The sequence below is a fragment of the Castanea sativa genome, chromosome 11 (assembly GCF_040712315.1).
Source record: "Castanea sativa cultivar Marrone di Chiusa Pesio chromosome 11, ASM4071231v1".
In the NCBI taxonomy this organism is placed as follows: Eukaryota; Viridiplantae; Streptophyta; class Magnoliopsida; order Fagales; family Fagaceae; genus Castanea; species Castanea sativa.
This window is the reverse complement of record NC_134023.1, coordinates 12,798,383-12,821,826: the sequence shown is the minus strand read 5'-3', so window position 1 is coordinate 12,821,826 and position 23,444 is coordinate 12,798,383. Positions and strand designations below refer to the sequence as shown.

At 38.2% G+C, this 23,444-nt stretch overlaps 1 pseudogene; it reads right to left on the bottom strand.

The window, feature by feature from the left end:
* Positions 1-4,200: 4,200 nt before the first annotated feature.
* Positions 4,201-23,444, bottom strand: part of LOC142616091 (acetylornithine aminotransferase, mitochondrial-like) — a 28,005-nt pseudogene continuing 8,761 nt past the window's right edge.

Sequence of the window (23,444 nt, the reverse complement as noted above, 5' to 3'; positions counted from 1 at the left end):
CACAATTCAGACACTAATTTCAAGTTTGCTATGGCAAGAATGGTTCACGCCTAATTATAGGATAATTTTCCTTATAAATTCAGCCCATCAATTCAAGCAAAAAAAAAAAAAAAAAGCTTTCTTACTTTCTAAAAAAAATTGTTAGGCATGCACTTTGAGACTATTACTTCCTCCCACTCCCACAATGGCTATCTCCAAAGGAATGGTTCTTTGCCTTTGCATGTTTATGCTTTCTGAGCTTCTCACAAGCTATATACATGCCAAAGAAATTAGTTATGGAGCTATTGGAAAGGGGGACCATATTCTCTGCGACCGAAGGAGTAATCCTAGTCTAAAGAATTGTCAAGCAACCAAACCTGCTAACCCCTACAATAGAGGTTGCGAAAAAGCAGAGAAATGTAGGAATGGTTAACATGCAAAGCCTCTCTTTGTACATACTCAGTTTGAGTCAGGCATTCAATGGAATCTAACAATAATTCCATGCATAGACATGGATGTAAAATACTACCTTTTCTCTTTCCCCATCAAATCATAGGCATTATCTTTTTTCATCAAAGATAATGCCTACAATCCAATTGTATGTCATTATCTCTGTATAATATAATAAAACTTTTATTTTTAGACATTATTGTAGCATGAATATTTGAACATTATTTCATAGACTTATAGTCAATAAGATGTATTGTCCAGAGGTGTCCACAGCAAGAATGAGCTCGATGGATCAAGGAGCTGTCGAGAATCTATCGAGGAGACAAACTTTCTCGATGGATCGATGAGCTATCGAGATTGCGATAAGAAAAAGCTGAAGAGCTCGATAGATAGCCTAATTGTCGAGAGGTGTCGAGGAGCCGTCGAGATTGCTTTAAAAACAGTTTTTCAAGAAAAGAAAAACACAGACATGAATGCAATCAAACATGCAACTCAACCAAAGATCCAACCAACATTTTAATCTTTAAAAAAACATTTCTCAATCAAGAAAAATGTCATGCATTTAGATTCAAAACACACACACACACACACACACAAAACAAGTTTAACAAGTTTTATATTTCAAAAGCAAGTTAAGATAGTTTAATGAGCATATAATAACACATGTAAACCTTGTGATGGCCAAATCACATTGTACCTGCACATGTATCAAGAGTAGCAAAGAGTATTACGTGCTGTGTGTGAAAACATTGCAAGATTGCATAAGTGTCTCTATGTTATGACGATTTGAGATATGAGTAAATCAATTTAACTCACATACGATCATAACTGCTTGATGGAGACTATCACCTTCGAGGTACATCCTATAACTCTCACATCTCCTAGAATACACGCTTGCAATCATATTTTAAAACATTTTGTTCCTTTCGCTTTTATTTTTCTTTGCATATTTTTCTTTTACTAAGCATATCATGCATGGACATACAAGAGAGAGAAAAGAAATACCCAATTATGTTAAGTTTTTTGACATTGCAATTTTACTATGTTGAAGCATATAGATGTCATTTCATGATAGGTGGGCAACATTAGTGAGATGGTTATTTATGCCTTTCTCTTAGGATTTTCTAGTCCTTCCCGTCAAAAAGAGTGATATGAGTGTTAAGTACAAGATATCACTTAACCTCAGTCATCACAAACATGAGTCACAAAGCTCACTTGCTTAGTTGTGCATAGAGATGCTCATCTAAGTTATGAAAGATACAAAGTTTAAAAAATTTTGTTTCATTGGCCATTCAAGGTACACAAGTGTCAAAGTACACAAACACACATTGTTTTTGTATTTTTCTTATTTTTCAATTTTTAATTTTTATTTTTATGAATGAAAAAAAAAATTGAAAAATAGCCAAACAAAAACTTGTCAATAAAGTAATGCATAAAAACTAGACTGTCTCGAAATAAGAAAGCAAAACACACAAGTAATGCAAAAACAAAACAAGAGAAAAAGTGACTAAATCACTTGAAGCCCTTTTCCTTCCACACCTTGGAAGAACCTTTCCTTTTGGCGAACCCTTGAATCGGCGGAGAGGGGGAAGAATTGCAACCGTTCAAGTTTGTAAGGAACATGAAGGCTTTGAGGAGATCTCCAAGAGGAGCAAGAGAGGATGAAAACTGACTTAAGTTTCCTGCTGAGACTATGTTGTTACTCTGTTGAGTGGCTTGCCACTTGTAGTAATTTGGTCGAGTGTGTCTAGCTGCTCCACAGTGATGATAGAGATGCTGCTTCTTTTCTTTGGATTTTTGATGATTACTCTTCTTAGCCCTAGGGTTTTTGATTTCTTTCTTAGCAAACTTAGGGGGTGCTCCTAGGATAGATTTACCATTGTCTATGTTCTCACTAGCTATTATAGTTTTAGTAATATTATTCACAGAATCAATATTGTTAGCAAGAGAAATAGAAATAGTAGTACTCAAAGAAGCAATATTAGGAGAAGAAAAATCATACCCTAAACCGGAATGATCGGAGGTAGATTTTTGCATGCTGAGCATCTTACCAAGCTTTGCACTTGAGGTCCTCTCCAACTGAGCTCTCATCTGGAACAGTTCTGCCTCAAGCTTCTTGGTTCTCTCAGCCAAGAAATTTTTTTCAAATCTTAGTGCTCCAATAGTTTGATTGGCTTCATCAAACTTTGTGGAGAGTTGTTCTCGTTCAAGCTCCACATCACTGAGCTTCTTGGTGGCCAATCATACAGTTTCTCATGTTTTTTAGAGACCTTGTATAGCTTTGTATAGCCTGTATGGATGTCATCTTGCTCATCTATCTTCTCAAATTTTGACTCTACCAAGTCTTCTTCTTCATCCACATCTTCAACAATCCCCTCAGTAGGGGATTAGTGCCCTTAAATCTTATTGTATGGTGCTATGTATGATATTATGTATGATATTATATATGACATTATGTATGACTTAATATTGTGAATGATAAAGTTGTTTTATTGTTATCTAAAATAATGGCAACATGAATATTCAGACATTATTATATAGTCCATGAGATGCATAGTATGTGATTTATGTAAAAAGTCATAGAAGATATAAATCACAAGTTCTTTATAAACTCAGAATTTTAGTTCGTAGATGGTGATGAAATTTGGCATTTTATCTGCGAAGACTATAACATATCAACTAAGATGATTTATCTTGATCATGGAAGTGGAGACTTTTAGTTGATGTGTTGATATGTTTTAAGAGTTGAAACATATTGAAATGGATCGTTGTGAGATTTATTATTCTACTAACGATTGTCAAATGAATAATAAATTTTACGACTTCTATTTATATGAACTCTTAATTCTGAGAGAATAATGGACCTGATCATGGAATGTAAGTTGCTTTGATATATCAGGAGTAAGATCTAAAGTTATGGTCAAAACCTCAGTATGTTGGGCAGCCACATTTAGTGTTGATGAAACATATATTCTCAAGATGGAATTCATAGTCTCTTAACGGAGATACAAAATATTTCTTTGAGATAAGTTTAATGGGTTTGGTTATTCAGAGTGTTAGACCTAACCACTTTAGTAAGGAGTTACTAAAGTTTATATTTATGAAATTGGATTTCATAAATATATGATGAATAAATTAAAGAATTAAACCGGGAACTCAAGGATTAAGATATAGCAATTTACAAAGTGGCAGTTTACATTCATGACTTTGTATTACTAAAAATATTTTATGAAGGGGTTGCATGTATAATAAAGTCTTGGGATATAATTTATTAATAAGGGCTAGTGTGCAATTATATTTATATAGTGGTATTAAATATAATTAATGGTAACTTTGGACTTGTCAAGAGTTGACAGAAAAGCTCAAGGCCCATTGGAGCTAGTGTTTTATTGGTCCCACTCCAAGCCACACACTAAAGCCCAATTGAAAAGGCTCAAAAGGCTATCCCAATTAGATAGTCAATTATAAGGAGAGAAACATACAAAATTTTAGTAAGAACATGAAATTGTGTATGTGAGAGTGAGATACTCTATCATTCTCCCTTGGAAAACTGATTGAGAGACCACACTTCTTGGGCATAAAGTAGAATTGGAGTGAAGATTAAAAGTGTTTCCAAGTACTTATGATCTTGTATTTTGAATTTCACCGCACCAAGGTACGCTCTCTTGATCTTGAATTCTGAAATTTGCATAGTACATATTAACAATTACGAATGAAGTAGATTCGTTAATTTTTTGCTGTGTATGTTTTGTATGCGATGCAAACATGTATTTAACCAACAAGATTGACACTAGCGGTGAAGGCATTTAGGATTTCGTCATCTTCATTATCGGAATCATCCTTAGGTTTGGTGTCGCTTAAGGTAGCAGCAAGTGCCTTGCTTTTCCCAATATTGAGATAAGTGGGGCACTCTTGTTTCATGTGACTGAATTCTTGACATCCGAAACACTTGGACCCTGAGGGAACAGTGTACTGACCGCCATCCCTAGCATCCTTTTTCCCTTTGTCTTGGCTTTTAAACTAAGAAGAACTTGATTACCTACGGTCCTTGTCGAAGCCCTTTGCATTGGCATTCTTCATGAACTTCTTGAACTGTTGGGTGATGTAGGACTTCATTTTAGAATCTTCATCATCAGAAGAGTCATCAATGTCGCTGCTTTTGGCCTTCAGTGCCATGCTTTTGCTCTTGTTTGACTTCCCGAGCCTAGACAAACCCAACTTATAGGTCTGCAAATTTCCAACAAGCTCTGTCAAAGGAATTTTGTCAATATCCTTTGATTCCTCAATAGCGGTGATCTTGGCATGAAATCTCTCAGGCAGAGATCTGAGCACATTTCTCATAATCTTGGGTTCGAAAATGGTTTCTCCAAGATTGAAAGCTGAGTTCACTATGTCCTTAAGCCTGGCATAGAACTCATCAAATGACTCATCCTCCTCCATCTTGATTTCTTCGAAGCTAGTAGTGAGCCTCTAAACCTTCGAATCCTTGATAGCCTTGGTTCCTTCATAGGTTGTCTTGAGAATGGTCCATGCCTCCTTTGCAGTTTCAGTGGAGGAGATCTTCTTGAACTCCTTATTTATGACCGCACTGAATAAAGTATTCAACGCACTGCTGTTGAAATTTGCCGCCTTGATCTTTGCATCATCTCAGTCTGCTAGTGCTTCCTTCGGCTTGATCTAGCCTATCTCTACAACTTGCCACACTTTCTCATCTAATGACTGCAAGAAAGCTCTCATGTGTACTTTCCAGTATGCATAGTTAGTTCCATCAAATAAAGATGGTACAATAAGTGACTGTCCTCTATTCATGACAAACAGGGGTCAATGGATTTCTCAATTAAGATTAAACCCTAATTAGAGTGTGCCAGCTCTGATACCACTTGAGAAGCCAAACACGTATTGACCCATTGTGATGAATTAATCAATTAATTAGCCAAGTGAATTAATTAGGTTTAATTACATGCAATGAGCGTGATAGCACAAAAAAATAATCAAATAACTAAATATGCAGTGGAAATTAAATGACGCGTGATTTGTTTTCGAATGGAGAAAACCTACAAGACAAAAACTGCACCGGGTGATTTGAAGGTCACCACTCCTGAGAATCCACTATTATCAAAACAAGCGATTACAAGTAAAGGAATTCCAGTATCTTATACCAACCTACCGTTTAACTCTTACCCCAATACCCAATTGGACTTGTTCTGTAGTGACAATCTCTCATTTTCAATGTAGGACTCCCAGTACATGACTAACCAATAGATGCGTAGATCCTAGTGCGCGACTTGATCACCAACTTGAGAAGGATGTTGGCTGCAAAGTTCTTCAGTTCATCATACAGTGAAGATCATGAAGTTGCTTGGTCATAAAACCATATAGTATACAAACACAACAGCTTCTTCAAGATGAACAAGGGCAAATATTGTCTCTGGTCACAATTTGCATGAACAAGATTTTGCTCAATACTTGTGCAACCCTAGACGACCCTTAAAATAATCCTTATATATGTTTAGGGTTGTGAGAAAAGAAAGCCTAAACACATACTCACAGATTGGATGAAAAACAGTCCTAAAAAATTGAGTTTCATAAACCTCGACAGATAGTATATACCCCCTTCACCTTGGATAGGTTCCACAAAAACTGCAGCGGTTTTCCCTCGTTGAATTAATTCTTTTGTAGCTTGTATATTTCCGTACTCCACAAAAGTGACTCCAGGCATGACCGGTTCAAAAGGTGATCTGTAATGCTCTTTGCTTGTCAAAGCAAGAGCACCCATGGTCCTACCATGGAAGCAATTAGAGAAACATATAAACTCGGTTGCTGGCTCTTTTGCATCAGGATTTGAGTGTCTTTGAAACTTTCTTGCAAATTTTATATCAGCCTCATTTGCTTCCGTTCCAGAATTTTAAAAAAATACACGATCATCAAAAGAAGCAGCCACTAGACGGTTTGCAAGCTCTATTTGCAGCAACACCATATCATCAATTCTTAAAAAATAGAGAAATGGTCAGCACTTCAGGAAAACATGCGGAGAAAAGGAAGGATCAAAACATAGTGTCACATACAGCAACAATTTTAGTTGTAAAGAAGACATTTCTGTCATATTTTCTTCCTTTTTTTGTGCTCAACCTTCTCTCTCTCATTGGTAAGTTACAAACCCACCCAGTGCATTTTAAACCCATGGCCTCACCCTCCACTTGCTCTTATGAGGAAAAGAAATGCCATTGACCCTCTCTCCCCCTTTTTGAATATACAGAACACTTCTTTCCTCTATTGTTTAAAACTTTGATAGACAAACACCAAACTACTCTTATAAAAAAAAAAAAAAATCACCAAACTAGATTTTTTCCCCTTAGTATTATAATACGTCATAAGAGCACTATCACTGCAATGACTGCATAAGAAATTACAATTATTTATTTCTCAGAATCACTTGCAGGTCCTGCATGAACAAAGATTACTTAGGTTTTGAATTGGGCTTTAATTGTTTCACATCCAACAATGTCCACACTTTTTCACATCATGTCTACATTTTTTCATATCATGTTTAAAACGTGGAGACCTAGTGTGAAAGTGTGGACATTATGCGAAACATTTCCCACCTGAGAGTGAGAAACAACAATTACCCTTATAAATTTGATCGCGATGATTAAATTTAAAAGGGTAATTGTTGAAAGCACCCTACACACACATATATGACATATATGCATGGACATATGTACAAATGTGTCATGCAATATCATTGATGGAAAAACCCACTTACAAGTTGAAAGCGGACTTTGTTGCCATTTACCGTTAGACATCTAACATTTTCGTTAGTTGTCACTGTTTAAAAGTATGTAGGAAACTAGCATCTCGAGTTTTATAAACTCGAGATCCAAGTAAAAATCGAGCTTTTAAAACTCGATTTTTAGTGGTCGGCTATACCTTGACGTGGACAAATTTTCCACGTGTAGCCACGTAGAAATCGAGTTTATAAGACTCGAAATCTACACTCCCATTTTCAAACCCCCCGCCCCCCCCTGAAACAATCACACTCTCTCAACCTCACTCAAACACTCAGTCACACTCTCTCAATCTCTCAAACGCTCTCTCTGAAACACTCTCACTAAAAATTAAAACACTCTCCCTCAAACACTCAGTCACCCTCGGCCCCTCGGCGTGACCCAACTACGCTCAATCGCCGAGGTGGGTTTTTCGGTTTTTTGTTGAAATTTTGTTCCTTTTTGTTTTGGGTGTTCAATTGTGAAGAAATGTGATCTGGGTTTCTCTTATTTTAATTGGTGAAGGTTGATTTCTGTCTAATGTTGGTGGTTTTGTTTGATCATATGGGGAATTGATGGTTAATTTGTGTTTTATTTGGCTGATTTTTGGGTTTTGGTTGGATTTATATGAGATTGGTTTTCGTATATGAGGGACACAAAGCAAAGATTGGATAAAAGATTTTGCCGAAATTGTGGGAATCTTTATAGTGTTTTGATTGAAATGTGGGCTTTTAGAGATGGGATACTATTGGCCAAGGAACTAAAAATTACAAGTTTGATAGTGGAACTTTATGCGTTAGTTGATGAACAACTCCATTGTCAAATTTTTATTAGAGCCAGTAATCAGGAACTTTTGAAGACTTCCCTAACTTGGATTGTGCACACATCCTTTGGGAAGCCAATTTGTCTTGATGATTAATATTAGTCATACGGATAGCAGAAATTAGCTCAATATTTTATCTTAGTTATTCATTGGTTACTAAATTATGGTTATGAGCTTTGGCATGAGTGAGGTTAGTTGAGTTGAGTTGAATATCTTTGTTCATTGATGAGATAAAGAAAACATTACAGCGACCTTCCCTCTTCCCTCGGTTAGTTGATGATACAAGGATCTCCCTTGTATTTGCAGAAAATTTTATTTACCTTTCTTACCATTGTTAAGAACGAGGAATGGTTGTTGTCTTGGATGTAGGGTTTATAATTACGCAATTAGAGGTAAAGGTTTTGGTTTTGTAGAAGGTGCCGAAATGGTGAAGGTGATTTTCTTGATGATGTTGGTTATTGGATGAACTTTTGAATTCGGTGATAGAGATGAGTAAAGGATTGAGGATGAAGACAAGAACAATGGTATCTCTTGAGCTGACAACTCTACTTGGGATATATACTTCTAATTTTAGAAGTATAAGGGAGGTCTTTGTATATTTATCTAGGACCTGGGGCCAAGGGAGATTCTCCCTAATTTAAACTACGAAATATAGATTCTTAGAGCCTCAATATTTTAATTTTTCTTCATCATCAGAAGGGTAAAAAAGTTTTAAATATTTGTGGCCAAAAGTTAAATGTTTGAAATGTTCATTGAGGTTAATGAACTCAGAATTTTCTGTAGATAACATGTCTATTTGTATATCTTTTAGAATAAAAAAAAATTGAAATGAATCACTTTGCTTTGAAGTGCTTATTATTATTATTTTTTGGGCACCCAACTTGCACATTTCGGATACTTCCCCATGAACATTAAGGACCTTCTTGTGGCAAGATAGCAACATTGGCGAGATTGGCTAATGTGGACAAAGTTGGGTGTTTGATGGATATAAATTATCTATTATGTTCAGATTTTATTTTAATTTTTTGCTAATTAGCTACGTAAATGACTACGATTGTGGTTTTGTTTATGTCTCCTCTATACATTGGTTTTTTTCTTTGTTCTTTTTTGGACACATTAGGGGATTTTTTATTTATTTTTAATCGATGTTTGTATGCAGGATTTCCCGGTTTTGTGGTTATTTTTATTCATTATCATTTAGGACGTGCGTGGCTATTTTTCATCCAAGAAGTCACCGTATAGCTTTGAAGTGTATTTGTTCGACTATGTGTCTTGGGTATTGCTTGATCCTATTAGTTTAATATGCTGTTATTTACTTATTTTTATCTTTTATTTTTAGTTCTCGAGATAGATACAACAAGAGAATAAACTACGGAACCTTCTTTTCATTTTTAGTCACATTTACTTGCATGTAGAATAGCATTCCTTTGCCCCCACACTATTAATGATCTCACGGTTGAGTATACGAATGTTTGCGGTATGGAGCCTCGGATTGATGACGAGCCACGGGTCTTGCACCTGGTCCACTGACGAGTCATTGTTGACGCGACAACGATATCATCGATCGAGAGGACATTTGGAATGGCGAGGTGAAATATCTAGTTCTAACAATCGCTTTAATTTTTACGTTGTCTTTGACTTTTAGTTAGCAAGTTCTTTCAAAACACAATTTGTAGTTGTAATAACCGCTATAATTTTTATGGATTTTGCAGGACCCGGGCCTTTACGTGCCGTGGTCGCACTAAGGAGATGGCAAGCATTCGGATGGAAGATAATCGGGTGATTGACATTATCAAGTTGCTAAGGCTGGAAGGATTGTTTAGGAGCCCCTTCCGAGAGAGATAGATCATTGCCTAATTTCGGCCCTAGTTGAGCGATGGCGGCCGGAGACGCATACGTTCCATCTTCCACATGGTGAGATGTCAATCACCCTACAAGATGTGGAGGTCATTTTCGGACTTCCTATAGATGGTGAGGTCTTGGTTGGGACCGGCTCGTGGTGGATGGGGATTGGCGAGATCCGTGCATGGAGTTGCTTGGTTTTACTCGGCGAATGACAACAAAACTTTGGTGGGGCAAAGAATTCTCATCGGCCGCCTTGTTCACGCCATTGCGGTGCCACTGCCTCATGACGCAACGGAGATGCAAGATACACCGGTATGCTCGGTGCTACATTTTAGCGGCGCTAGGGGATAAGCTTTTCATGGACAAGTCGGGAGATAGGGTGCATTTGATGTTCTTGGCGTTCCTACGTGACCTTCGTGATCCGCCACAGTATAGTTGGGGTAGTGGTTGCTTGGCCTGGTTGTAGAGAGTTGTGTCGGGCAAGCGAGAAAGGGGCATCGCATTGGTGGGGCGTGCACATTGGTCCAGTATTGGGCATGGGCAAGGTTGCCATTCTTGTGCCCGAGGATGAGCCCCACCTTTGGATGTGATTATGGCCCATGGCCATATGCTCCACTTGCATTTAAGTAAGTATTTTTCTAATATTGTGTGTGCAATGTACTTTTCTTAGTAACTATAACATGGGTATTATCTTATCTTATGTTATTCACTTCACTGTAGAGTGGGTGCGGGTGCCAAGCTCGAAGAGTAGGCCATCCGGCATGGCCTTGATCCACTATCGCGAGCAATTAGTTAGAATTCAGCCGGACCAAGTATGACAAACAAAAATTCTGTTTGGTTATGTTAATTTTCCTTAAGAATATGATTGTTTCATCCTTTAACACATCTTCTGTTTCAATTTTTGTTTTTCCCTTTATCTATGTATTCTCCCTTGTTTTAATAAACTTGATGTTATGATAATTGTTTTTTGTTTCTATTGTAGATTGTGTGGCGACCATACGAGGCGGACTTCGGCCACCTTTCCGACTTTTGCGTTGCGGGGAGGGATACGTGGACGGCAAGGGTGCCACTGTGTGTTTTTGCATAGTAGATACACCACCCAGATCGTGTCCTTCGTCAGTTTGGGTTGGCGCAAGAGCGACCCGACCATGTTGTGTACGATGAAAGACTGCATAGAATAGACTTGCGTGGGAAGGTGGAGAAGAATTGGAGGGAGGAGCATGGACCGTATATCCTTACATGGGATGAGAGACGACAACGACTTTGCCATGCACCTCCTCAGACTGGTGAGATGCCTCGCGATCATGACTATTACCGGCCGGGTACCGTCCAAATCACTCTAAAGTATTTCGTCCGAAACAGAGCAAATTTTGATATATCGGTTATGTGTTCTAATTAGATATATCTTAGTTGAGTTTTTAGGTAGATTAATAAGTACTATATTATCCATTATACAATTGATACTTAATTTTCTCAAATCTAATTGTCTTGGTTCTTTCTCGGTTTCAGCATTGAAAGCCATTTAGCGCTTGTTGGAGATGCTTCTGTAGGCGGCCGGAGCCCACAACCATGTCCGACGCGTCCTAAATGATACCGGTTGGGCTTGGTGGTGGTCTTTTGCACCAAATGGAGAGGCAAACAATGGGCATGAGCGAATCGACGGATATTGCAACCTGGGCACAAGCGCAGCACTCCGTACGTACACCGACCCGTGCTTGCGGGTAGGGGCCGTGGTGGGCCTCGCGCAAGCCCAAGCACAAGCGCAACTAGGGGCCATGGTCGGCTGCACGGCGAGCCGAAGGACAAGTGCAGCTAGGGGCCGTGGTCGGTGTGCAACAACCGCTCGGGTTGTAAGTAGTCTCGAGATACCTGCACCCATCCCGCACGCATCTCTCCAGCCTGAGGTCCTTCCACCCATGGTAGATGCATCTCCTCAGCCCGAGGTCCCTTCACCCACCCCACCTTCACAGCCCAGTTTCGATCTCGGTATTCATTCTCAGTTGACCCCTCCTATGCACCCCGAGACACCCTCAACCCATCCACCGGCTCCGGTGCACCCACTTTGCCCATAGACCCACCCCGTACTGAACCCATGACAATGATCCCCACTCCTAGCACGTACACGAGCATCATTACCACCTGCCTCATCCTCATCGACCCTCTAGGACCTCTAGTTGGGATTGACACTCTTCGGCCGAGATGCGATGTACCGGACGAGCATCCCCTTCATCGGCCCTCACCCCCACGAGGTCGACCGCAACGTGCTAGAAGAGCTCCCACTTGTGGGACGGGTGGACACAAAATAGGACACAAAGGCGGCTCTATGGTACGATACCATTAATTACGATGTATAGGCCTATTTTGCGGTTCACACACCGTATCATTACACCAAATATTGATTGTATGCATCTAATGTCTTTGTAGCACGATGATGAGCCTAAGGATGATGCCCCGCAACCTCCTCCCCCGCCGAAACATTATACGAGGGTTAAAAAACGCAAAATTGGTGAACCTTGAAAAAGAGGTTTGTTACAGAGGTAATGTCTAATGTGATCTTTTTTTTTTTATGTTGGGGCTCTTATTTGTTGTGTGTGTGTTTGATGCTTCATATTTTTACAAACTTTAAGTTTACAAGGAGAGATTTGCTTTTCTTAAATGGGGGTCTCTTGCTTTCCGCAACATGCTCGTTGTTCCTCCCGGTTACGGTATTGTGCATCGGGTAAAGTAGTTTGGAAGGAGAAGTGAAAGATAAGATAATGTTGGTTTAAATGTCGACCTTGGTGTATCAATCACATCACTTTTATTTCTCATTCTACATATTGAAATCATATCCTTTTTTCTTTCAATTCTTGTATGTCAAATGAAAATTGAGTGTTTGATCATGACATTTTTAAAAAGATGTGGCACGGAATGACTTGATGTGTTGAATTCACAGGTTAATCTTGAATACCTTGGACGGGTTGTGTGTTCAACAGCGAGGGCCTACTCTATCTGATAGTGTGGTTGAACCGATTCCCATACAACCATGATTGATGGGTTAGGAGTTGCTGGTTTGGGGAGTTGGAGGTATTGAAGCGAGAATCGGCAATGCTTGGCCGGGTAATTAAATTCTGTTGCTCATTTATTTTAAACTTCAATATACACCCCGTGGCTCACTTTCATCCCTGCTAAGGGAAGATTTCTGCTGCATTATACTTCTAATGCCTTCTTATTTGTCATTGACGGCCCATGAGCATGGTGTTGCCTGGTGTTGTTGGGTTCAAGTTATCTTGGAAAATTGCACAATGGTGTTACTGCTACCGACTTGGTTTTAAGCTGACCTGACACGAATGCTGAGGAAGCATGGTGTTGTTGGCAAATTTGTTGAGTTCTATGGTAATTTAACTTTCCGGAAGTTGAGTTTATCTAATCTTAAATTGCAATGATTTGGTCCATGGAACTAGATAGATATGAGGTTATCATGTTTGTATATACTTGTAGGGGAAGGCATGGGTGAATTATCACTAGGCCGACGAGTGGCCACTTTATTGCCAACATGTCTCCCGAATATGGTGCAACCATGGGGTTCTTCCATTGTAGACCGTGTCACTTTACGGTATCTCAAATTAAGCGGAAGAAGTGATGAGACGGTGGGTGATTCACTTTGTATTCGTTCCCTTGCAATGTGAAATTCCTATAGCATTGTGTAACTTCTTTCCTTCTTAAATTTAGGTCGAAATGATAGAAGCATATCTCGAGGGCGAACAAAGTTGTTGTTGACTACAATGAGGTAAGGGTCCTTATATATTCTCTATATTTCTTAATTGTCCGAGGTATATTTGCATCTGATTTTCTTATAGGGGTAATGCTAGCTGATTTCCCCTAAATAAGCCTCAACTAGAAAGAGTATACTCCTCTTATCTACAAGCTTGGATCTTGCGGATGTTGAACCTTGTATTTCGGGACCAAAGAGGTATATACTTTATTCATGCACGGACTTGCTCTCACATTGACCCTACTTAATTCAAATTTTGGTTCTTGAACATTCCTTTGTTGTACTATTCGTTTTATAAAATCTTGCTATCTTTTGCAGACCTCGCTGATCAAGTGCCTTTGAAAGAAATGAAGTCGACCGGCATACTTGTCTTGATAACAAAGTTGGATTCAAGGTTGGTCAAAATTTTTGAATGTTGCGGCCTAATTAATTTACATGGTCTTTTGATTTTTTTTCTTGGAAGATGATTTATTTATTGTTCTTTATCGGATAACTTATTAAAAAATTGTATAAATGATGCTTTTAGTTTTGATGTGTATGCATTATGGAAGGTTGAACCAATAATACAAATATTCGGGGACGGGATTAGTTCCTTATACGTACTGAAGTATCTGGTCTAATCAAGGATTGTGTCTTCTCCTTTACAAATTGTAAGGACCAAATTTAGATATCATCATCTTAACGGTCAATCTTGGATTTCTATTGTCATTTCTATCGACGTTCAGTCCGGTCTCCCCTCGCTTTTGGCTGATTCCATGATCCTCATTCTTGTGGTTACCTCATGTCCAAATCCATTGTAATGAACTATCATTGGTGTCTCTAATTGACCATTGGCCCCACCTATTGGACTATTGTGAACGTTAATTCCACAACCATTTGGTCAGCTTTCTGCTTGTCCCCATCATCATTCATTCGGCTTTGTATTGTAATAAAAGACCAATATTTTTTTCTCGAATTTTAGTATTGTAATAAAAAAAAAGGGTAGAACTTCAAGGACCATTCCAATTACTCCAAAATATAAATAAAATAGAACTTATGTGAACTGTATAAATGGATCTTGAACTGAATGATTATGTCAATTCGAGACTTTTGAGTGTTTGGCGAAGGTCTAGAGTTGTAAATATTCTCATGTACGAAAGGTCTACTTAAGGCTATTTGTACAAACCTCATAAAGCAGCCTCTTGAGGCATTTATTTATGTTGAAACATGGCTGCTTGATTGCCCCATTTGATCCCACTAAAAAGAAGAAGAAGAAGAAGGTTGTAATCCGGGACTCGCTTGATGATTCGTGGAGTTAGCCGAGAAGACTGAAAACTTGTCGAGTATCTGAATTGAATGAATTTTAATTATACGATGTTGTTCTTCCTTTAATTTTATGTTAGAATGCCATTGCATGCATTAGATAGCTAGAGGCTTGATATTTTCCTCATTTGTAGTTTCGATGGGCCTGGAAAGTACGTTCTGCAGTTTGAAAAGAAGAAGAAGAAGCCGCAAGTGGTCTTGGTACCTACAATGAACAAATGTGTGTGTGTATTTATATGTCGGCGGCGAGTAATAAAATTTGATGGTTGGTGTGATTGTAGGTTGAAGCCAGTTCCTTAAATGATGAGAGTGGGGATGCTACGGAAGATTTGGATGGTAATTTGATGCATGTATAGTCTTTGAATTATGTTTTGAAAATGTTTTCACACTAGAAATCTTATGTTTTCCTTTTAGATCACATTGGTGAGGATGAAGAAGGACAAGGAATATCACTACAACCACGTTATCCTTGGGAAGAAAGTGACCGTGATTATGATTATGAGGAGGTATATTATTTACTTATGTTTTGCTTGAGCTCCCTTTTAAAGTTCAAATTATCCTTAGTTATGTGTCATAGGTTTCATATACAATGCATTTTTCATTTATTTTATTTCTTACTTGTTTTTTCTATTTCTTAACTCTGTAGATGCCTTGATGACTTAGGATAATGTGTGCCCATCAGACTATCTTGAATCATTGGTAGTTATAGAATTTTGTACTTGGACTTATGCCAACATGCTTATGATACCTTTTGTTAGGTAGAGAGCGGGGGTGTAAGGATCTTTGTATCTTCTTAGTCTTGTTTATGGCAGGCTTGATCTTTCTCCCAAACCTATTTCTTCCTTCCTTATCTACTTCCTTTTTTCACATATCTTCAACAACAAAAAAATTAGCGCCTCCCCTCTATTTCTCCTCCCTGGATCAAAGTGGTGAAAACAACCCAAACTCTTTTTAACTTTGCCTCTGCTTTCATTATCCCGGGTCTTGGCTACTGCCATTATCAAGTGCCCTCCTACTTTTTGCATAATTTTCTCTTTATTTCCTCCTTGAGTAAGTTGGTTTGTCAAGTCAAAGTTGTTGTGCTCCAAATGACCTCCACACCAATATTTGCTTGAATACTTTCTTTTTATTAACTATCTATCTCTCTTGCTTTTGCCTCTTCATTTAAGTGGAAACTTTGTTAAATTGTTTTGGTTGGACCTTTTTATTTTTCACTTGGGTATGCTATTTTATAGCTTTTACTATGATATGGAATGTTTACTTTTTATTGATTATTTGATTGCGCGATTGAAAAATTGAATGAGTCAAACCAATCGAGTCTTTGTGTGAAATCCTTCAACTAACATGGCTTTGTTGTATTACTTGGCCTCTGTAACGGCCGAATTTTTTTGTAGCTTGTTGAAGTGTACCCAAGTTCTTTTCCATGAATTTTATGCAATCCTTTAAGTGTATTTAATCATATCATTTATATAAGTTGACGGCATCTCATAAAAATTGATTAAGTGCTTGAGGAAAAAAAAGACCCAACCGATGAAGTATTGATTACTAACGGGATACACCATGACTATAAGTTTTTGGTTGTATGAAGAAGTAAAGAGTTTAATCAAGCATATAATGGAGATGGAGTTACTATGTTTGTTATGCGGGGTTTGATATGGGTTCATCTTCAATGGGACTTACTTTGTTGACAATGATTCGACTCCAATCTGACTTCATCATTGAAGAAGAGCGAGAACATATTGATTGAATTTGAAAGAAATATGCCTCCATTTGAGCACAGCCTTGAAGCTATTCTCTCCTTTGTCGTTTCCATTTGAGTGTGCAACTTCTTTTGCATTTTATGACAAGGTTTGTCTCCTTTAGTTCCGTTGTTTCATTTGCCCTTGTTATTTTCTTCTCTCATCTATTTTTATTGATGATAATTCTCTAGTACAGTTGGAATTGATGGATAATAAATCTTAATCATAGATGATAATAAATCATACATCATGCTATTGCTGTATGAGAGCAATGGGTAAATTTGAAGGATAGAAATCTACAAATCATAGATGATAAGTTGAGTGATCGTTCAGCTTAACAAACTATTTTTAGAGGAGAGTAAAGGGGCCTACAGGTCGTAGTTTTCGGTAGAATCGGTAGCCATAGCAAATGAATGACACATTTTCATACCCCTTTTTCACTTCAACCGGTTCATTTGAACCAGGCTTTTAAGTAGCTAATATAGTCTAAGCCCAGGTGAAAATGGCTATCGGGCCTGCTACTAGAGGTTCTTCCTCAATCACATTTTTTGTTTTTGTGTTTGTTTTTTTTTTTTTTCCCAATTTTGTCTCGTTGGAGTCAAGTGTTAACCTTTTATTGTTGTTGTTGTGCTCATGTTGCCATTATTGTGGTAGAATTGTTTGACTATGAAAACAAAATGTCACTACATTTGCGGTGTTAATCTATCATATATCAAACTGAAGTTAAATAAAATAGTAAAATATTATACGAAAATAGGCTAGCGAAAAAAAAAAATTGTAAAAATGCCTTGATATTTTTACAAGAGTAGGTCTCAGTTCAAGAGTGGCTTAGTTAATCAGACCTTTCTTTGCTACACTTGGGCACTCCGGCTAGTTTCTATACATTGTAAGTCAAGTTAATATTCAATGTAGCTTCGCTTTTGATGTTGAATTATCATGTTTAAACAACCAAGTTTGGCCCTGCTTTGAATGCTAGTTCTTCTCTATTATATCTTCCAGTTGGTTAAATTAAAAGGATACAATATATTAAATAACAATTTAGTTTAAAAAAAATAAAATAAAAGTGAAGATGAAAGGAAGAATAATATGAGTCCCTTAACATGTGTGAATGTAAAGACAAAATGGTAATTTTGAGCTCAGAGAAACAAACTACAAACTCAAGATGCGTATAATCTTCATTGCACTTCCTGTTTTCTAACCAAGGTTTGAAATGGCAAGATGTGTATAAACCATCCTTCTTATTGGTTAACCTTTCAAGTCTACAATGTTCTAGATTGCCTAAGTATTTAGCGGTGTTTAAAGTAAATAATAGGGAAATGTCTAGCAAGCCATTTGTCTTGTTACAATGAATTGGGGGGTTTTGCTTTGAACCTTTCAAGTCTATGATACTTTACTAGGTTGGTAGGTCATTTTAAGGGCTAGCCAAAAATTAAGTTACTGGATTTCCTAAATGCCTTTGGGTGGGATCTATGGAAGAATATAATTCTACTTGATTGGTTGAAGAGTTTCTTTATATATAAACCAGGGGTATTTATATGTAATTTTTTTCTATTAATTGGTAGTATTTGAATTAATAAGGATGGCTGCACCGCAACCTCGTCACAATTGGGATAGCAACTATGGCTGCTAATGAGACTCCTTTGTCCTCAAATTTTTGTGCCTAAAATTGATCTTTCTGTCCTTCGGGACCACGTAGTTAGCTTATTTGGTAGTTTGTAACCTATACTTGTGTGTATAACTTACTAATAAAAAAAAGAAGAGAGATATGTGGGTTGAATTAGCATTAGTTTAGATAAATTCTCAACTTTTTTTGTTTTGACTCAGGTTGGCATCAATGTTCCTATCCCAGTTCCTTTGCCGTTCTTCTCATTTACTGGCTGTAAGGCATCTTTTGCGAGCGATCTCAATTTCTATGGTAAAATATCTTCCTTCCTTTGATCTGTAACTACATTTTTTTCTTTCACGTAGTGGTTACTTGTATTTAATTGATTTTTTTATTATTTAATTTTCGAGGCAAAATTTGGTGTTAATTTTTTCACCCAAATCAAAACAAATCACTCGAATGGAAGGATTTGCCAAGCGGCAATCGGAGCTAATGCGGCAATGCCAACTTCTAAAGTGTAATAATTTATGTTAATACTTAAGAGTTTCTATTCCGCAGAACTTATTGTGTTGTCCAATAAATTAATAACAAGATGCTCTTTCTTCTAAAGCTTGTGCTCGGTGGTGAAATCATATAACTTTTTCAAGGGAGACCATGGTTGTATATTGATGTTAAAATTTTTGAAGTTAATCACTTGTAGGAATAATAATAAATTTTTGTCAATAGAAGGTCTATTGTCAAGTCCATAAAAGTCAAAAGCAAATTTTAACGATCATGTTTGATTAGCAAACTTGACGAGAAATAACAACCCAAACCAAATTGATTTTTTTGTTCTCTTCCTCTTTTTTATTAAGAAATCACATTGCCTAATATTAGGATTTGTTCGTAATTGCAAGTTATCTCATATATTCGCTGCCAAACGACAAGAGAAATTTGACATATACAATTTCAAGTTCTTGGAACTCGAAAATTATCGATGCAACTACAACTCTAAAGTGGTGGTTTTTAAAAGTTTTGTTAAGATCCATTTGCACAATTGATTACCTACATGACCAGAGTGTCCTATTCCATCTGTTGCCTATAATGCGAGTGCAAAATGATGAAAAAAAAATTTGCCCAGTGAAAATCGAGTTTTAGAAACTCGAGTTCCACTGGGGAAATTTTTTTGAAACAGGGCATGCCTCTCTGCCTGAAACAGAGCATGCTGTTGGGGAAAAAAATTTTCCCAGTGAAAATCGAGTTTTAGAAACTCGAGTTCCACTGGGCAAATTTTTTTCCCCAACATGCTGTTCCGGCGGCGAGAGGCATGCCTGTTTCAAAAAATTTCCCAGGTGGAATTTCGAGTTTCTAAAACTCGATTTTCACCGGGCAAATTTTTTTTCCCAAGGAACTCGAGTGTGTAAAACTCGATTTTTACTGGGCAATTTTTTTTTTCCCCGCAGAAAATGCTCGTTTCGGGCATCATTTTACAATGTAAATGCACTCAAATCACAACAAAAGTCATTCTCAATATATCACCATTCTAAACATGTCCAACCACGCTTAATTTGCAATTCTAACCATACTACTCAAATCACAATCTTCATAGAGGTACATTGGATAGAGAATTACAAGTACATTCAACAACAATCAAAAAGTTCACATAGAGCCAATACAACGTCGTCCATGGAAGGATGCCCGAAAAACGTAGAGTATTTACGTTAGAGACAAGATAGTAAACATTAGGTAAACATCGAATGAACAACAATTATTTAACCGATGCATAAATTTTTGCCAACCTACCTAGTGTGGAACATGGCCGCTTGTGGAAGCACCGCGGGATTGCGGACATTTTACGGTTATGCCCGGAAGCATGACACGGTCACATGTCTGCTTCGGTTGACTCTCTATCAAATGCGTCCCTCACTCCGCCATCCCGGGTTCTTGATCCTTATTCCTCACTCCATCCATCTCATTTCTTATTCGTGACTTCACCGGTTGACCTTTGGCCCGCAACAATGCCGGATTAGGCAACCACTTTGGCCCCATGGGATCCCTCCATAATGACTGTGACTTAGGAACCTCAAATGCATGCTCATAAGTGTTAAGGGCATGGTTCAAACCATAACATGGGTGAATATACGTGGTCGAATCAATATGTAAATAGTCACATACTCTAATTGCATGTGAACACGGGATCCCTATATTTTGCCATTTCCCACAACTGCATGTTTTTTCCCGTAACCGAACTTCGTAACTGTGGTTTCCCCCTCTTGCGCTAGACACGTTGAGTTGGGTAACTACTTGAAATATCAGCTCTTCATTGCTAAATGGCTTGAGATAGTGTTTCTCATATTTACGCTTATTTCCATCCCACGTGGATAAGGCATATTCACTCCATTTCTTACCCTCTGACAACTTATAATGGTATTCTTTGCGCCGGTCGTGGAAATATTGAACAAGTTTGCTCCAAGTGAACTCAACCAACGCGGCAATAGGAAGGCCCCGTGCACCTTTCAGCACACCATTGAAACACTCTGATATATTGGTTGTCATTGCTCCAAAACGTCTCCCACCATCGTATGACTGGGTCCACATGTCCACATCCTCGCTCATTAGGTATGTGTATGGAAGATAATCTTGATTCTTTTCCTTACCATCCCTCCCCGTCACCTTCTTCTTCTTCCTAATGGCCTCAATTTCCACCTGCTTAATGGAGTCCATTATGGTAGCAAATTTAACTACTCGACTAGCATATCCGCTTTCAACGCCGCCGACTTTAGAGTCGAGTTCGAAAATGGGTGTTGAAGTTGCTAGCAACATGTCGAAGACAATATCTATGAAATACCTTTGCTTTTCCATCATCCCTTCTAGGCCGGTTTGCAATGGCGTTTTTGATACCGAGATGTCGGTCGAAATTATGCAAATGCCGTTGTCGAATATGAGTGGCCAATCGTTTCTCACGAGGCATCGTAAAAACCACCTCCAAGCTGGACCCGACTCACTGATCCACAACGAGCAAAGGCGAGAGGGAATACCTTGTTGTTAGCATCGATTGCCATTGCGACCAACAACTTTCCCGATATTTACCATACGAGATGGGTCCCATCAATACGATAACCGGCTTGCGTATTTGAATCCTCGATATGCATGGACCGAAAGACCAAAACACATAATGCAACAATACGGTGTGATCTTCATCGGTGGGTGTGACACGATAGCAAACCGGGTAGTCGGGTCCGATCAATATACGCCATTAGCAACTTTTGCAGCCTTTGGTAAGATTCTTCCCAATCTCCAAACATAAGCGCAATCGCCTTTTGTTTCGCATCCCATGCCTTGTAGTAAGAAGGCTTATGACCATTATATTTCGCCTTCATCGTAGATCTGAGATGCTTAATTTGAGTGGTGTGATCCTCGAAGTAACTTGTTATGGATTTCGTTGCAATAAAATTACAACTCATCATTCTACCATCATTTCGCACCCCGGTCGGTATACACGTGTGAGGACCCACATACACGGTGACCATCCATAGATTTTGGAGCTCGGGCTTCATAGCTGCGTAGACATACCACTTGCACGACTCATGCACGCATTTCGCACAAAAATTTTTCCTCGTCGACCTAGTGATCTTAAAGTTTTTGTTTTCCTTGAGGGCACAAATTGTTAATACGCGCTTCACCTCCACTTTACTCGCAAAAGTCAACCCTTTGCACAAATTCATCCCCTCTCTCCAAGTAGACACAAATGGCATCTCAATATGCGAAGGATCAACCATATTTTCCCAAGTATTTGCAGAGAATGACAACGCGGGAGGTGCGTAGGCCAGGATTGTGTTTGTAATGTTTTGGACACTAATAACATTGTCCGCATCGGGTTCACCGCCGTCCAATGTCTCATCGTCATCAATGTCCCTCTCAAAGTCCCCCAAAGTCCCGAAAGTCCCCTCTCTCTATCATGTCTTCATAGTCATCTTTATCGTCAAAATCTTCACCGTTAATGGCAAGATTCTCATCAACATATTCGTCATCATCATCATCATCATCATCATCTTCATCATCATTGTTAACGACAGTAGTCTCATCAACATAGTCGTCGTCGTCATCATCATCGTCATCATCATTGTTAACGGCGAGTAGTCTCATCAACATAGTCGTCGTCGTCATCATCATCATCATCTCCATCGGCATGAACATCATCATCCTCTACATGTGTAGAATACTCATATTGAGCATCCGGAAGCGCAACTTGTAAGCTTCTAGTTGTTTGTTGGATATCCTCTTGCCATCTGCACGCGGCTCCAACTCGCTATGTACAACTCAATATTACTTACTTGACTATACTTCTCCAACTTGTCAAACATGATCTTCACATGTTTGTCTTTTTCTATCAGCATATACTTGTAATTAATCCGGTGCTTCATGATTTCATTTGGCATATGATAAGTAATTTGCATGTTGTACGCATCAGGATTCTTATCCAACTCTTCCATGACAAGTATCTTCAATTCATCAAGGGTTTTCAACCTACGATCAACTTCGGCATAATAGGTTTTCATACCGGCCCCTCAAATGGCAATCCCTTGTTGGCATTGGGGATTCTTAAGCGGACCACCATGGTATATGATTATAAGAATATCGAGGCATTGTGAACTGTTCAAGTCGAGTCCTATGTTAGTTAAATCACATAGTCGTAAAGTGAGGGAAAAAAGTAATGCAATCTTACCAATGAACATATTCAAGCCAGGTTATAGAGTGCCCATTAATATCTAAAGGCCAAGACGTAAACCTTCTAATCCTAGTGGATGGAGAGACGGAATTATCTATTACTCCATTGTGTGGTGACCTATAATGCCTAAAAGGGTTCTGAAAGAACTAGGTGGGTAGAGGAGCATGATTACATACCCATTCACTACATTCATTCACAACCCATTTCATACCCCAACCAATGATAAATAAAGTCAAAAAAAACTTGAAAGATCATGATAAAAATAAAAGCCTAGAAATGATGAATAAAATTTTGATAATTACATACCCATTCCCATTCATTACATTCATTCACTACCCATTTCATACCCAAACCAATGATAAATAAAGTCAAAGAAATTTGTAAGATCATGATAAAAATAAAATGATGAATAAAATTTTGATAACAAAAACTATACAAATAAATACTCAAAAAATTAACACTAACAAAACAAAGTTC